Here is a 16,827-nt window from a genome sequence, read left to right as displayed (position 1 = left end):
AGGTGATTGGGTGGGTGTGTGCATTTTGATTTTTTTCCTTTTATTACTTCTTTTAATTGCATGCTTGCTTGCTTTTTCCTTTTTTTAATAGCAAAATTGGTTTTCATTTATTTCTATTACAAACCATTCATATCCTGTAATAGGCTTTTTTTTTCAATCATAACCATTTGCAATCAGTGCATTTCCTTGGTTTGTAAATCCCATTTTTCCTCAAGAGATAATATTCAGCCTCGTGTTTCAGCCCTAGCAGCTCGTACACCTCCTGGTCATCCTGCTCCTTCTTTTAAGTCACTTTTTCAAGCAATTGTAGTCACTGGGATGTGGGTTCCTAGCTGCCATCTCCCTTCCTGCTGCACAGCTTCTGTAGGCCTATCCCGCAACACTTAATTATAAACACAATGGAGCTTTAAACCTCGTGCAAACAGAAATGTTATAATACTTTTTAAGATGTAGGCTAACACAGGGATTAAAATTAATACTGGAGGATTTTTTTTCCCTATGTGTCCTGTATTTGCTTAGATATTTTTTTTTTTTAGTCTGGGTTTAGCTGCTTGGTTGGTTGGATTCTTTTTGGTTTTACAAAGTGGTCCTTGTGGTTGGGTGGTGTTTTAGTTTTGATTTTTTTTTTTAGTATTTCTTTTAATTACATTTCTTAAACTAAGTCCCTTCTCCTTTCTTTCTGTTTTAAACCATTAACATTTTTATGATAACTTTTCCTTTCAACCATAAGCATTTCAGGTCTTAGTGTTTACTTGTTTGTTAAAACTTACTTTTTTTCAACAGGTAATTTTCAGCCTTCAATTTCATCCCACGCAGCCAGTACACCTGCTACTCCTACTTCTCCTGATGGTAAGTCTGCTTTTCAAGAAATTATAGTCTCTTGGATGCGGGTTTCTAGGCAGCATCTCCCTTCATGCTGAACAGATCTTGTACGTAAATACAACAATACTTTATTTTAAACATAAGGAGCAATAAAACGAGTGCTAACAGAAATGTGAGATTTTTTAAAGAGAGAATGAGGATGGTGAAACCTAACACAGGGATTAAAATTACTTGTGTAATTTTTCTTTTGGTTCTTGACTGCATGAAAAATTTTTGTTTTCAGTTTGGATTTGGTTGGTTGGGTTCTTTGGTTTTGGGGAGTGGTTCCGCTGGGTGGTTTGATGTTGGGGCTCTAATTTTTTTGTTTTAAAATTATCTCCACCTTCAACTTTTTTTTTTTTTACTGAAGGCATTTCTTTTCTTTATGTGATAAATCATTGTAATAGCCTTCCCTTGCAAACATAACCATTTCAGTTTCATATATTTCCATAGTTTTAAAATTCACCTTCTCTGAAGTACATTTACTTTCTCTACACAGAATCATTTCAGCTTGTCTTCGTACCCCAAGGAACCATTTCACCTCGTACTCCTGATCCTAATGGTAAGTCTGCTTGTCAAGAAATTATAGTCATTTGGATGTAGGTTCCTTGCCAGCATCTTCCTTCATGCTGCACAACTTCTGAAGACAAATACAACAATACTTGATTGTAAACATAATGGAGCAATAACACTATCGCAGATATTTTGAAATAGTAATTTATTGCAACTATAGCCATTTCAAATCTGTGCATTTCTTTGCGTTTAAAAATGTACCTCCTCTGAAGTAATTTTATTTTCTCTGAACAGCCTCTTTTCAGTTTCCGGTTTCAGCCCAAGCTGCTCGTACACCTCCTGCACTAGCACAAGCTCATGATGGTAAGTCTGCTTGTCAAATAATTGTAGTCACTGGGATGTCAGTTCCTAGCCAGCATCTGCCTTTATGCTGCACAGCTTCTGCAGTCAAATACAACAATCCTTAATTGTAAACATAATGGAGCATTAAAACTATTGCTAACAGAAATATTCTGAGACATTTATCAGAAGAGAAAGGGGTGGTGAAAGCTAACACAGGGATTAAAATTACTGCCGTGATTCTCTCCATTGGTGCCCAATAGCTTGGCTATTTTTGGTTTGGGGTTCTTTTTTGGTTGGTTGCTTTTTATGATTTTTTTGGTTTTCCAGAGTAGCAGTAGTGTGTGGGTGGCTTTTTGATGTTTTGAATTTTTTTCTTACTTTTTTTTTTTTTTGCCAAATGCTTCTTCCTTTCATTATGTTACATACCATTAGCGTTTTTTAATCATATTCTCTTGCAAACACAACCATTTCAGTTCTGTGCTTTTCATTGCTTTTAAAAATTTACCTTCTCTGAAGTAAATGTATTATCTCTGAACAGATATATTTCAGGTGAGCTTTGGACCCAGAGCACCCCGTACACCTGCTACTTCTACTCCTGCTGGTAAGTCTTCTTTTTGAATGTTTTCTTTTCTAACTTAGTTTAATTACATTCTTTCTTTCATTCTTTCTTTTGTTCTTTCTTTCTTTTTAAGAGCCAAAGGCTTTTTCCTTTCTTTCTGTTATAAAACATTAACATTCAGAATAAGTTTGTTTCCTTGAATAAAAAACACAGCTTTGGAGTTAATATGATGAGAAATAAAAGATGTCTTTATGTGAATACTTGTAGCACTTCATTTAAAGTGCTATAGCAACTATTTACGGGCTAGGATACTTGTGCTAATGTCCTTTGTCTATTAAATATTTATATATAATAATCAGGTGCCATGTGTTTCAAAGAAGCATTTAAGGAGCAAACATCTAGAAGTACTTCACATACATGCCCTTGTAAGGAGCATTTAAGAGCAAACGTTAATTCTCTCTCGATTTGTTTTTTATCCTTTTGTTTACTCTAGCACAGCGGAGAGTGCCTAGACACAGAGTCCACACTGTGTCTGGAACCAACGTACCCCCCTTTGTGCTACCAGCCAGACCTTACAGTGCATCTGACACCAACATCCCCTCCAGTGCGATGCCACGTCGAACAGGTTTTGGGTCATCAATGGAACCAGCCATCAACCTGATTCCAACCAGATCCAATATTGGGCCATCCATGGATGCATCCTCCCACACGAGACAAAACAGAGCTTTTACCATGCCCTCAAGCAACACGCCCTCCCACCTGACAGGAAACACAGCTGGTATTGGGTCTTCATCCTTCAGTTTCAGACCACGCAGAACCAGTTCTTTGCCTTCAGTAGCTCCTTTCAGGCGGGATGTGATACCCAGCACTAGAAGAAATAAGGAAATTTAATTATCAGATGTGAGAGAGTTCTTCATAGAAATACTAGCTTCTCTCCCGAAGAAAAACACTCCAGCAACACAAGATCTAAATAAAGTACAGTCTTACCTACTTTTGTATTGTGGTTCACTGTATATATTTTTTGTAATTTCATATTGTTATGAAAATGTCATCCATATCTTCACATTTCTGTGTTTCTAATTAAAAAGCACTTCTTTATATAACTCTTTTTATTGCAGTTTTTAATTTTTATGTAGTATATTTTAAAATGTTATAAAACAACACCTTTTGGGTAATTTTCCCCATTACTAAAAAATAATAAATCCACAAGCCATTTTAGTCTCTGTCTCTCAAAGTTGTTTCATATCCGTGTATTCTAAACCAGGATTTCCATACTTTAATAGGATTGAGAGAGGTCCATGATATGTACACCAGTGACTCCTCTTGTGGAAAGTCATGGCCCTGTGTTTTGGTTTGAAAAGGCAGGTGTCTGCTAAGAAAGGAAGGAGCCTCCCTTGAAATCAAAAATGCAAACTCCCTCTCTCTGAATTATCATTTTGAAATTAAGGGGCTCTCAGGCAAAGACATGGGAGTAGGAATAGTAGTTGTTTCTTAGGAAAATTAAAACACAAATGGACTAGTACAAAAACAAACTACTGACAGAGTCAGAATATGCCCTGACACTCTGTTGGTCAGGGTGTTGGTAGCAGTCCAAAAATGGACAGCATGGTGGCTGTAGCTTTCTTGGAGTGGTGGATGTGGTTCTTTTGAAGCAGTGATCCTGTAGAAGGGTGTAGTCTTCCTCTGAAGGTTCAGCAGTCGTGTAGATGCGCTTGGTCTTCTTCTGGAAATCTAGTGAAAAAAAAGCTGCTCTTCTGGGAATCTAGTGGGAAAAGGCTGCCATGGTGTTCCAAATCTCAGATTATATCCAGGTAGGAATGCTTGGGTCCTTCCCCTGGGTAGACCATCTCCCAGTGGGATGATGTAATTTTTTCATCATGCAGTGAGATTCAGTGGCCCACTAACAGAAGATATTTTCTGGAGGGAGGATTGGTTGTGGAAGAGATGAAGAAATCTGCCCCACCTGGTTTTAACAGGTGGCCCAATTAGCAGAAGATAACTGCCCTATCTCTAACAGACAGCAATAGAACACATACTCCCAGACACATTTTCCAACCTAAGACATTATCCACCCCTTCTTCCATTAGTACTTACATTATACTCAAATCAATAAACTTGACACCATGAAACCTTACACACAGTTCTTACTTAAGACTAGGTTTCCCTGTGATACACTGTTGTTGTTGAGTTAGGAACGAATGAAGAAAGGTGACATTGATTCCTTTGATCAGAGGGCATAAAGCAAGATTTATTAGGAACTTCACATATCTATAGACAAGATTGTTCACCCAGAACCTGAATGCCCCTCACACCACTGGTTAATGACGAACAACATCTTCTGGTAAAATATCTTTCCATAAACATGTACAAACATTCCACATGTTCACAAATACCAGGTGCAGAGATTAAGATAATTGTTTTAATTCTTTCTCTGAGCATTCTCACAACTTCCCTAGGACAATGCCTGGGAAAGTTGTCTGTTTTTCTCTCTGTCAACATCCAGAGATGACAAGAGGCCAATCCTGTGCAATCATCAAAAGAGAGGGAAGTCCAGGTTGCAGAGGCCCCATGTCCTCTATGATATCGTTGATCTTCCTCAGGTCATGGAGCAATCTTCAGGAATCAAAAGTTGCCTTATGAATTACAAAAACTGGGGAATTCCAGGGACTGTTTGTAGGTCTGATGTGGCCCTTTTGCAGTTGTTCACTTACTAATTTTTGGAGAATATTCAATTTTTTCTGCTCAAGAAACCATTGATCAAATTGGCTGATTGGTTTTCCATGATAATTTCAGAGCGGCAGACATTGCTGTGGTTTTTGTCAAACACCCACTTCTATCTTTGCTCCCCACTGGGACACACATCTCTTCCCTGTACTGTGATGGGCTTCTGCACCATGAAGGGACTGATGGCTGCTGTCCTTGCCTTGGGACCTTGGGCCTTGGGTAACAGTAACCATGAATTCACTTTGCAGACACAAGATAGCTCCTCCAATTCCTGTGAGAGCACCCATGGGTGTCACCAAATTCCAATTGCACAGCCAGGATGCACGAGAAATCACAGTGATGTCAGCCCCTGTGTCCAGCATACCTGCAATATGAACAGTTTGACCAAAGTGCATTAGACTGCACGTCAGCTCTGGCCATTCATTGCTGACATGTTTTAGCCAAAGGACATTAGGCACCAGGCCAGAACTCTCAAAAGGCATTTCTCAGCATACAACTTGCTTATTTCTACTCATTGGTAATGCAATAGTGACAGCTATTTCTGGTTTTGTTTCAATTACCATTGGAGCATTGTAAGTAAGAGCTGAAATGATCACCTCTTCATTATAATTTGCTGAGACCACAGTCGGAAAAATTGAAAGTTGAAGAATTTTATTACTGTCCTTGCCTATAATTAAAAAGTCTTGCTTTTGTTGTGAATACATTTCCTATGTGAATGTATTCATGGTAAAAGTTTTTTTAAAAATAAATTAATTTGGAATTTGTTAGTTTGCATGGTGCCCCTGGGGGTAATAAGTTGGGATCACTTGGGAGATGGTTTTATCTTGTATGACTTTACATCTCATCTTACCCTAATCGGACAGTCTTTTTGAATTATTTCTTGAATCAACAGAAGGTAAAGTAGGTTTTCTTTCTGTTTTTGCGGGACTAGTATGTAATAGGTTAACTTATTGTTCAGAATCACTAGAATTATCACTGTTATTTTCCTCCCTCACAACCTTGTACATTACAGACTGTCTCGGAGGAATTTCACGGTGACTAGAGACTGTTTGTTTTGTAATACTAACAGAGAAATCCTGCCTTTTGCTAACAGAGATACTGGTGTCGAGAATTTTTTCCCTCTTTCTCTCCCTGCACTTTTTCTCACAAGTAGCAAGGAGCTCTCATGTTCTGGGGGGGCAGAGTGGGGACCCAGACATGGCTTGGAAAATGGTGAAAGTTGGGGGGCACACTGCCATGCTAGGGGTGGAGGTGTCACAGCCCCAGTCTGAATGTCAGGGTCTTGAGTTACAGCTGAAGCAGAGGTGGGAGGTCTGGGGACTCAGTGTTGGGGGAAGGCGCTGAGGAAGTGGAGGGTTTAGTAGAATGTTTAAACATATCAATCATGGTAGGACAACACATCAGAAGCAACTTAGCAGCTCTTTGATCTCTGTTTGTGGTAAAAGCACTGTATAGTTTCAGTCCTAATAGTTCCCAAAGAGGGAGTGAAAACATGGAAGTTTTATCTGTAGCTGGAAACTACTTCTGAATATATAATAATAAGTCTTTTAACTCGGTTTTTGAAACATTACAGGAATTAGATTTGACCAGATCTTTGAGGTTTTTATAAACATCTCTAGGTAAATTGGCCATGTTGTGTCCTAATATGTTCCCTGAGGCTCACCTGATGTTGAACAACATGCAAGTCCTTGTCGCATCTCCATCCTGATCGAGCCAGCAACAAGGGTAGAAATCCAACTTCTCTCTTTTTGTAAGAGTTACGATCCTGGGATTTGTGCTTCTCTCAGCAGAACTTTACAAAAATTACCTCAGGGCTTTTAGGTCAGTCAGTTTAGTCAAGTTATTTGCTCCTGACACGGGAACACCAATGTGTTGGACAACACCCTTTTCTGACCCAGAGATGGGGCAACTGAGAGGCATTTTAAAAACTTTTATTCCATTTTCAATCTCATAAGAAGGGTGAGACAATACAGATGTTCACAATCATTCACGCTACCATAATCAGAAGCTGACTATTTCCTATAAGCGTTTCTTGGCCTATCAGCTTTTTTTGCCACACCATGCTGTAGATGCCTTCAAGCCAATAATCTAAAATTACCCCTCATTGTCCTACTACAATGCATCTTTTATAGTTCTTTCTCTCCAAAGTATCCAGTCTTATTTACAAGACCATCCTTTGAAATTTTTTCTAGCTCCAATTCTTTCTCAACAATATCTGTTCTATTCCGTAGCATTTCTAAGTCAGCATTTCTTATCTCAAAACTTGCATATGGATGCATACTGTGTGAGCCTCCTGTCAGGCCCTGAGAACTCTCTACAAATCCATTTCCCACATTGGTCAATATCAGTGTAGCAGCTTCTGGCAATACAAAAAGCTCTTTCAAGACTCTTCTGAAGAGAAATGTCTTTTTCCTTTTCATCCTAAACTGCAAAGCTCCCTCTAGGATGTACAGCAAACAGTTATCTAGATTATCTTTCCACAAAAGCAGAACACTTGCCCTTTAATAAAGCCTGAATTGGCAAATTCTCATCTGTATTAAGGAATTTAATTTAGTCTATAGTAGCAGTGTGACCCCCGAGCAGGGAATAGTGAGCTTTGACTCCATGATTTCAGAAGGCTGAATAAATGCTTTATTAAGCTATACTATATTGTACTGTACTACTATACTATACTAATACTAAAATATACTAAAGAAAAACCCGTGACCCATTACAGTCAGTCACAACACAACTTTGACCTAATTGGTCAATCAATCCAAACACCATGTCTAGTCTCCAATTAACAAATCCCTTTTGGGTAAACAATCTCCATTACACATTCCACATAACACATGTGCCAAACAATAGACGCAGCAAGCAGAAAAAAGAATTGTTTTTCTTCTTCTCTGAGCTTTCTCACTGCCTTCCCCAAGTAAAATCCTGGGCAAGTCGTGCCTCTCTCTGCGCGGCCACAAGTCTCTACTGTAAAAAAGTGATTTCTATGCAACAGAGTTGATAAAGGACAAACCTGAATTAACAACAGCTGCCTTGCCCAAGGACAGCCCCTGTGCCAGCCGGGGCAGCTGCGCTGAGCAGCCCCAGCAGGGGCAGGGCCCGCTCCTGCCCCGCCGGGCAGTGCCCACGGCCACAGCCCACGGCAGCCTCAGCCCCAGCCTGCCTCCCGGGGCCTGTGGCCTCAGCTGGGCTCTCTGCAGGCTGGCAGCAGCAGGTCCCTGTTCACTGCTCTTGCTGCTGGCCTTCAGCTCCTCCCTACTGCCTCCCGTCAGTCTCCGGCTGTCCTCAAGGTTTTTCCTTGCAGCTGTGGCAAAAGTGGAGGTTTCTGGAATTGCTTCCAAGGCCTGGCAGAGCTGCAGTCCCTGCTGTGATCCCTGCTGGCCTGCTCCATCCCCTCAGCCCCGCCATGCTCTCGGTGAAGCCCCAGCCCCCTTCAGTTTCTTCAGCCCCTCACAGTCCTCTCACCCCCCTCAGTCCCTTCTGAGCCATCCCGTCCCCTTAGACCCACCAACCCTCAGCCTGTGCTACTTCCCTGTCACCTCAGGGCCACCATGGCCCTGGGCTGCCCAACTGCCCTCAGGCCCAGCAGCAGCCACCGCCCCCTCAGCCCCCTCTGTCTCACCGTCCTTCAGTAGCTCCTCAGGGGACAGTGCCTGGGGCAGCGGCAACTCCCACCGCTCCAGGGACAGCCAGGGCTGGAAGTGCTGCTCCGCCCGGCCTGGCCGCCAGCTCGGACCCAGCACAGGGACAGGGACACAGGGGACACCGGGGGAAAAGCAGGAAGTGAGTGTTATGAACAAAATTTGGGTAATATTTTTTTGTGAGAAAAAGTTACAAAAAAGCAGCCAGACCACGGGTAGCTGCTGAAGTTCTTCGTGTTTTGTTATTGTAATCACGAGTCCTTGTGGCTAATCGCTCCTTTTGTATCAGCAGAGCCTCGCCCGAGGCTAAGTTGTACCTTTCCCAGAAGGGTGGGAACCTTCCCGAACAGTAGAAGAGACCTGAGAAGGTGAGGGGGGCTATGCAAAGTGACTCCAAGACCACAATGCAGCATGGGTCCCCCGGTGTACAGAGAAGACCCCAAAACGACGAGCCACCTAAGAGTTGAGAGACTGGAGTGATGTCTGGACATGAGGAGCCGAGTGCTGAGCCTGCAGAGATGCAGAACCCCTTGAGACCCTCTCGCCCTGACCAAGAGAGACGACCCCGGCGGTGAGACCAGGCCGACTGAGTGGGTGGGGCAACATCTGACCGGGAATCACGCCCTAAAGGCTCCCACGAGGACTGGATTCCCCCAGCTCTGCCCCTTGTGGACAGAGCTGCGCATATCCTCCTCCTCTGAGTCGCCCGGGAAGACGACGGAGACTGCAGACCCGTCGAGCCACCCAATCCTGAGCTGATCACTTTTAATAAAGGCATTAAAAAGGAGAAGAAGTCTCCTGGCCCTTGTTTATTTCAGTGAGGGAGGAAGCAGAGCAGTGAAACAGGCCTATAAAAAAGAGGCCTGTACCTATACAGATACCAGTCTATGTAACTAAACCCCATATACAAATATGTACATAAACACACTTGCTCTCTCATCTCACAACTCATTCTGCAAGTTGCAATAAACAGCTGAATGCTCTCAGTAGCTCCAAGTTGTTCCTCTTACCATCCTGAAGGGACAGGCAAAAGTAGGAATAGACAATATGAACAACTCTTCAATTCTATTCTAACTTAACTCTTCAAAGATCAGTTTTTATTTTGTGTCTTCCAGGCAAGCAGATGGCCCAAACACACAGGAGAACATGATTTTACTCGGTGCTGATTGGTCTGGCAGTTAGTATGGTCAAGAACTGCTTTTCTCAGGAACTTGTGGATAATCCCTCTCTATGCCTCAAGAACTGCATAATGAGTAAAGCCTGAACGGACCAACTTGCATTTCATGAGTTAGATGGTAATCCTTACATACTCTGAGCAGTGTTTAATAAAGAAGTTAAGGGATATTGGAAAAATATCCTCTCCTGGCTTGATCTGTGATTTATGGGTAAGAAAAAATGTTGGTTTTCCAAAGAAAAAAATAGTGTTTACAATAGGGAATTCCCTAGATTTGCCTGAGAAAGCTGCACTTCAGAAAAGGCAATGAACAATATAGGGAACAAAAAGAAACTTAGCTTAGAGCTGAGAATAAAAGCACAGAAACACATAATACAGATTTTAACCTATCTTATACACTGAATGGCTATGACTCCGAAACTTTTATTTCAAGTTGTATAAGTTATTCTGTATTTTCCATCATTTATTTTTAAGTAGGACTGTACTAATAAAGTAAGAAAAGCAGGAAGTACACCTAGTACCGTCTAAAGAGTGATGTTAAACACAGGCAGAATCAAATCATGTCAAGCAATTTCTGAAGCTATCTGAAGTCTGCTGGTCAGTCACTAACTGAAAGGAACGGTAGAAACACCAGAATAAATGTAAAAAAAACCAAGATTGGCTATGACATCTTTCATAAATATCCATGCATAAGTGTTAGGTCAGTTCAGATCAGTGAAAAGATTCTTGCTGACTGCAGTGGGTTGGAAAATGCAAATTGGAAATAATTAACTTTGTGAAAAGATCCCAGAGAAAGCATTAAACTGATCTTCATATCATTTGTAATCAGTCTGTTTCCTCCAATAAAAACAAGATACATGCTTATAAATCACAATCATTCCTCTGCTATTAGTCTTAGTTTGGTATTTCACACCACTCTTAAAATTGAATTTGCTGTTCTCCTTTCTATTCTTCTAGCAGTCACATGAGTAGGGACAGTGAAGAGTCAAAAAGTGCACCCCAATTGTGTGGTCTTTTTGGTTTTTGATTGCTACGTCACATACGTGTGTGACCCTCTCCTTAAGTCAGTTTCATCTTAACCATTAATACCTGCTAAATATCACAGCAATTCAGCAAAGGGAATAATTTGTTTCAAAAGTCAGACTCCTAAAGTCAGTGCCCTTCATGAAGCTGCTTTCCCACCGATGGAGACCTCCTCAACAAAGCCTCTTGGGTTTGTCTTGAGAATTAAGAGCAGAAGTGCCAGCTGAGCACATCTGCAGCTGCCAACATCTCCTGCAGACCGTCATGCCTCCGAGCTGAGCTAGATTTTCATATATCTATATATCTATACATCTACATATCTATATAGATGGATATCTATGTATCTATATCTATAGCTGTATCTAATCTCTAGATGTATATATGTATAAATCTATATATCTATATCTATCTAAACAAGCTCCCATGGAGGCACAGGTACATGGAAAACTAAAGTACAGCCCCAAATTATTAAATCTCTAACTACAATACACCTGTGGAAATAAGGAATGGGGGGAAATAAGGAATGCAAAGAAGATGCAGTCCTACTATAGAGACTTTATGTAGCTGCCTAAGAGTGTTTGTTATCAATTTTAATGGTATATGAAATTTTTTCTTTGCCAAAGGGCATGTTCTGCAGGTCTTGGGTCATATTGTGGACATTTTGCATTTAAAACAATATTAGACAGCTGTGCTGAGACTACAGATAAATTCTAGATATCTGGCTCTAAAGTATAGATATTTAAATTCTAGATACCTTGTTCTCACAGACTTGATGAACCTTCATATACAATCTTGGAGCAGCCCAGAAGAGCAAAGACGAAAACTCAGGCAAAAGTGATTCTTGGCTTAGATGGCTTAAAATAATAAAATATTAAAGAAGAATATAAAGAAGAAGAATATTAAAGCATTTTTAGTATTACTTTTCCTAGATGGAAACCATAGAGTCTGTGATCTAAAATGTCTCCTACAAGCCATAGCTGCTTACCAAGAGCACAAATATTAGCCAAAGGAATAAATCATGCTGCACATGGATAATCAAGAGATTTCATAATGTGACCTAAACAATAACAAATCTTTGATATTGAACTGCATTGCTGCTGCCGCAGCAACCTCCAGATGAATGAATAGAATAATTAACTGATGCTGTTGAGTCAGGGATGGAATGAAAGACTCCAGTCTTCAGAAGCTGAATCAGAAGGCAAGTTAATGATGGTAATGTGTCTTTTACAGTATGACTCACTAAGGCAAGACTTGGTTGGTCTCAAAGTAAAAACCTCTCACACTATTGGTAAACTATGAATAGCACACTCTGGAGAACCCTATCTATAAACAACGGTTACAGAAAGAGAGATAATAATTGTTTTAATTCTTTTCCCAGGCTCGTCCTGGGAGAAATTTTCTCTGTTCTTTCTTCCACTGAACAAAGGATACCCACAATTCCCCCTTTTTGTTTAAAGGAGGAGGCAGTGTTTGTAATCTCCTGTGGGATCCCTTGCAGGAAAGAGAATAAACACAGCTCCAGAGGTTTATCAGTTATCAATCAAAACTGCAATCAGACATTGGCTCAGAATGGTCAAAGAGATCTCATACTTATACTATAAATTCTCTACCATTACATTCCATAAACTTTAACTATTAATTCTAAAAGTCAGTTACCAACTTTTAGTATAGTAACATTGTTAATCTGCTCATAACACTGGGAGTCGAACTCATCAACAATCTGTTTCCGGAAACAAGGAAAAGATAAAACGCTCATACCCCACTCGCAGAGGGGCCAGCTTGATGGTCAGTATCTTGATCATCATTCAAAGACTGTGACTGATGGTCAGCACTTTGGCCACTGCTTGAAGGTTGCCTGCTGGCCACATTCTGTTTCTGATGTCGCAAGTCAGGGGGAACACTCCTTGCAGGTATCCATCGTACCCTGGTACCTGTGGAGACGCATGCATATCCGAGGCCCCAGGTGATAAGGTCGCACGGGCCCTCACACTTATTGGTGGCAAGGTCCCATATCCAGACCTTCGCTCGACGCAGGTGTGTCTCACCTGCTGAATTCAACAAGAGAAAATGATTCAGAATTACAGGAATCTCTGAATTCTTTGGCACTGTAAGGTGATTATTTGTATAAAGCTTTTTCCAGTTGACTGTGGGCAGTCTCTCCCAGAATTCCCCTCTTTTGTTTTTCCAGAACATGCTTTCAAGTGCCATGAGCATGTTCAACAATAGCTTGACCCACTGGTGAATGCAGAATACCAAGTTTGTGTGAGACTCCCCATATGTGTAAAACCTGACGTGTCTTCTTGTGAGACAAGGCAGGGCCATTGTCAGTTTCCATAGAAGAAGGTATCCCCAAAACTGCAAAAGCCATCCTCCAACAAGCAAACACATCACAACCCCTTTGAGCAGATGCCCACATGGCAGAGGAGAAGGCGTCAATAGACACATGCACATACAAAACTCAGCAATGTAGTATCTATTTGCCAGAGCTACAAGCCCCTTAAGCCTCCGAGGTTCACCCCTGTTGGTAAAGGTGCAGCAAGGCCATGGCACTCAGCACAGGAACTGACAATGCCATGAGCTTCAGTCAACATTAACTGAAATTGCTTTTGCAGAGTATGTGCACTTTGATGAAAAAAATCATGTGATGCTTTGGCTTGCGCAATCTTGTCAGGCTGAAGCGCTACCCATGCAGCATTAGCCAACCTGTCAGCCCTGGCATTACCTTCTGCTATGAAACCTGGTAAAGTGGTGAGACTCCGAATGTGCAGGATGTAACACAAATGAACCTGGGTTTGAATTGCACACGCCAAGGCTTCCAATAACAAACAAAGCTGCATTATTGACCTCTTTCAGAAGCGAGCAATCCAAACGCTTGGTTATATCTGCGACATAGGCAGAGTCAGTGACCAAATTCAGAGGCAGAAAATTTCTGGAATGCCATGGCAACAGCTTTTAGTTCAACCAGTTGGGCCGAGCTGGACACATGGCCTTCCAGCACTTGCCATACAGACTCATCATCCTTCCAGGTAACAATGGCCTTCCCCGTTTTTCCTGAGCCGCCAGTGGAGACGGTGGGTCCCTGCACTGGCACTCAACTATTATTTGGCCATAAGGACAGACTGGTTGTTTTTGGCAGCTGCAGTAACTTGTGACTGGGCAGATGATAAGCAATGTAGCAGGCACAGGGCCTTGCAAGGGCTCCCTGGTGTGCAGAAGTCTAAGATAGGAAATGCCAAGTCATGGTGAATGGGCTAGAAGCCCCTCTCTTCTGCCTTTGGACCCCTGCTTACCTCTCTGTAAGACTGTAGGTCACTTTCCTTTAACCCTTGCTATTGGACAATTTCTGATACCAAGGTACCCTATGTAAAGAGCTGCTTTTGCCCAGCTTGGGCAGAAGAGCTGTCACTGGGAACCTTCTCCCAAGAATCAACAAAGACGCTCCTGTGGAACCCCACACAGACTTCTCCTCTCTCTCCCTGCATCTGCCTGCCCAGGCACCTAGAAAGCTGAAGGGCTGAAATCATAATGAGCTGATAATCACTAAAGAGCTGATATCACTTAAGCTTGCTAAGTGGCCTGTGGCTAAGAATTGCTTGGGAGCTCCGACAGTCTGTCCTGAACCAGACTGCGCTATCTGGACCACTGCAGCCTGCTGGAGACACCCCGAAACCCAGCAAAAGGTCACAATAAATGGTTTGTCTGCTGGTAGGGAACGGGAAAACATGGGATCAAAACTTAGTATATTGAAAGGATCCCACAACAAGAGAAATTTATACTTACTAATCCTAGAAATCCTATCTTCTAACAACTTCTCTTTCTCTAAAGGTAATCTTTCAAAAACTAATCTGAAAAAATTTATAAAATGGATTCTTTCTCAGCTTCCGGATACTAACACAGACATCATTACTAAAGACTTCTTTTAGGACAAAGTTGGGAACACGATACATACGCTCCAAACTAACCAAGATTTCTCTGTAACTCAGTTTATTCCTATGTTCCACATTATAACTAAAGCCATAGAGAAAGCCAACAGAAATAGCTCACATTCCCTGCAACCTCCCACAGCAGGGACAGACTACCTCCCTTCAAATCCCAATCACACTGATAACAATCTTTCCCTGGAATTCTGCCCTCCGCCTCCGGGTCCCCAAGGTCCCAGTGCCACCTCTGCCGCTGTTCCATCCTCTGCCCTTTTCCCTGCAAACCTCTCGCCGCTTCCCCCCACCACCTCCGCGCCCGCGGGGTTTGCGTGGTCCCCCCTTCCCCTCCCGGACGTGGCAAACACGAATTCCGCGGCATCCTCTGTGTTATCTGCAAGTGCAAAGGTGCCTCTTTCCTCTGAGTCAGCTCCCCCCACCCTTCTTGCTGCTTCTCCTACCCCGACCACGGCTTCCCCTGCCCCCACTGCGCCCGCCCCCACTGCAGCCACCTCTGCTGCGGCTCCCCCTACCCCTCCTCCCGTTCTCCCCCCGCTCCCGCCGCAGTCCTTCCCATCCCCGCCACCAGTCCCTCAATCCCAGCCCCCACCCCTGCTGCTGCCACCTGCACCCGGGCGTGTATCCCCATCCCATCCCTGCCTGCTGCACTGGCAGGTCTCCCTGCATGCCGGCACACCCCAGCCGCAGCACACCACGCTGTACCCGCGGCAGCCCAGACCAATCCCACCGGCCCCTCTCCCCCGCTTCTCCTTTACCCCCACCCCAGGCTTTCCAGCCGCCCACCCACCCTCAATGTCACCCGAACGGAACCTCAGAGACCCCCCACGGTACCACCCCACTTCCTCAAGCCTGTGCATGTCATTCTGCTGCCGTTCCAGCTCCACTGCTGGCTCCCTCTGGCCAAGCTCTTTTGTGCCTTCTCTCAGCCATAAAAACCCCTGCAAAATCTCACTCCAACGCGCCGTAAAAAGCATAGGCCACGGCCTGCTCGCTCTCATTCCTCCTCTAAGGACAGCAGTGGCAGTGACTCTGATTCTCATACAGAGGACATTGACCCATGGGCTCTCATTAAGATAGAAGCGACCAAGGCAGGAGACTGGCAGATGGCACAAAAAATTAACACCTTCTCCGTAGATTATAAAAAGGGAAAAAGAGAAGGAGCCACTAAGAGAAAAACATGGGAACCTAACTCAAAGAAGGAACTCACACAATTAAGAAATATAGCCAAAGTACATGGCAGAAGTTCACATATTTTTAGACATTTCCTAGAAGCTATGTTCTCAACACATATTTTAGTACCCCATGACATTAAAAATATTGCCCACTGACTCCTTGCCCCAGCAGAATATATGTTTTGGAAAAGGCATTGGAAAAGACAATTAAAAACATTATTAGATTCATATTCTACAAATGCTGGTAAGTCTGATTTCACCGTTGAACAGCTGGCTGAGGAAGGGGATTTACAGAAACCCTCTGACCAAGCTGACCCCTTACCTAAGGAAGCATTACACGATGTGGCACTTGCAGCAAAAACTTCCTTGCTTCTTACCCCAGATAACTCTATCCCTACCCAACACTTTTCTAATGTTAAACAAGGAGTAGATGAAAGCTTTATCAAATTTCTGGACAGAATTAAAGATGCTCTGAAAAAACAGCACAGAGGCAAGAAAGGGGCTGTTATGCAAGCTTGCCATGAGTAACCCAAATGAACAATGCAAAACAATTCTGAGGTCTCGACCCTTGGATACAGAACCTACCTATTACATGCCCTGTTCTCAAAGACTTTTACACTGTTTTCCCTCTCTCTGTGTTTTCACACTTGTTCAACAAGGTTTTCTTTCTAAGAATATTAATCACAATATCCCAAAAAAGGGTTGTGTATTTGCTCCCTAAGTATTTACAAAGGAACAATTAAAAACCAAAAAATCTGTATACATGCTGGATGTAAAATGCAAATAAAAATAAACTTGAGAATTCTCCCAAAAAACCTTAAGAAAAAAACCCCATGTATCCTGTAAAACCCAGAGTATCCATCTACAGAATACAAAAATGGGCACG

The sequence above is a fragment of the Melozone crissalis genome, unplaced genomic scaffold, assembly GCF_028551555.1.
Source record: "Melozone crissalis strain CALT ecotype California unplaced genomic scaffold, PUWL_Pcris_2 ptg000005l_1, whole genome shotgun sequence".
NCBI classification, from domain to species: Eukaryota; Metazoa; Chordata; class Aves; order Passeriformes; family Passerellidae; genus Melozone; species Melozone crissalis.
The sequence above is the reverse complement of the archived record's forward strand: the minus strand, read 5'-3'. Positions refer to the sequence as shown.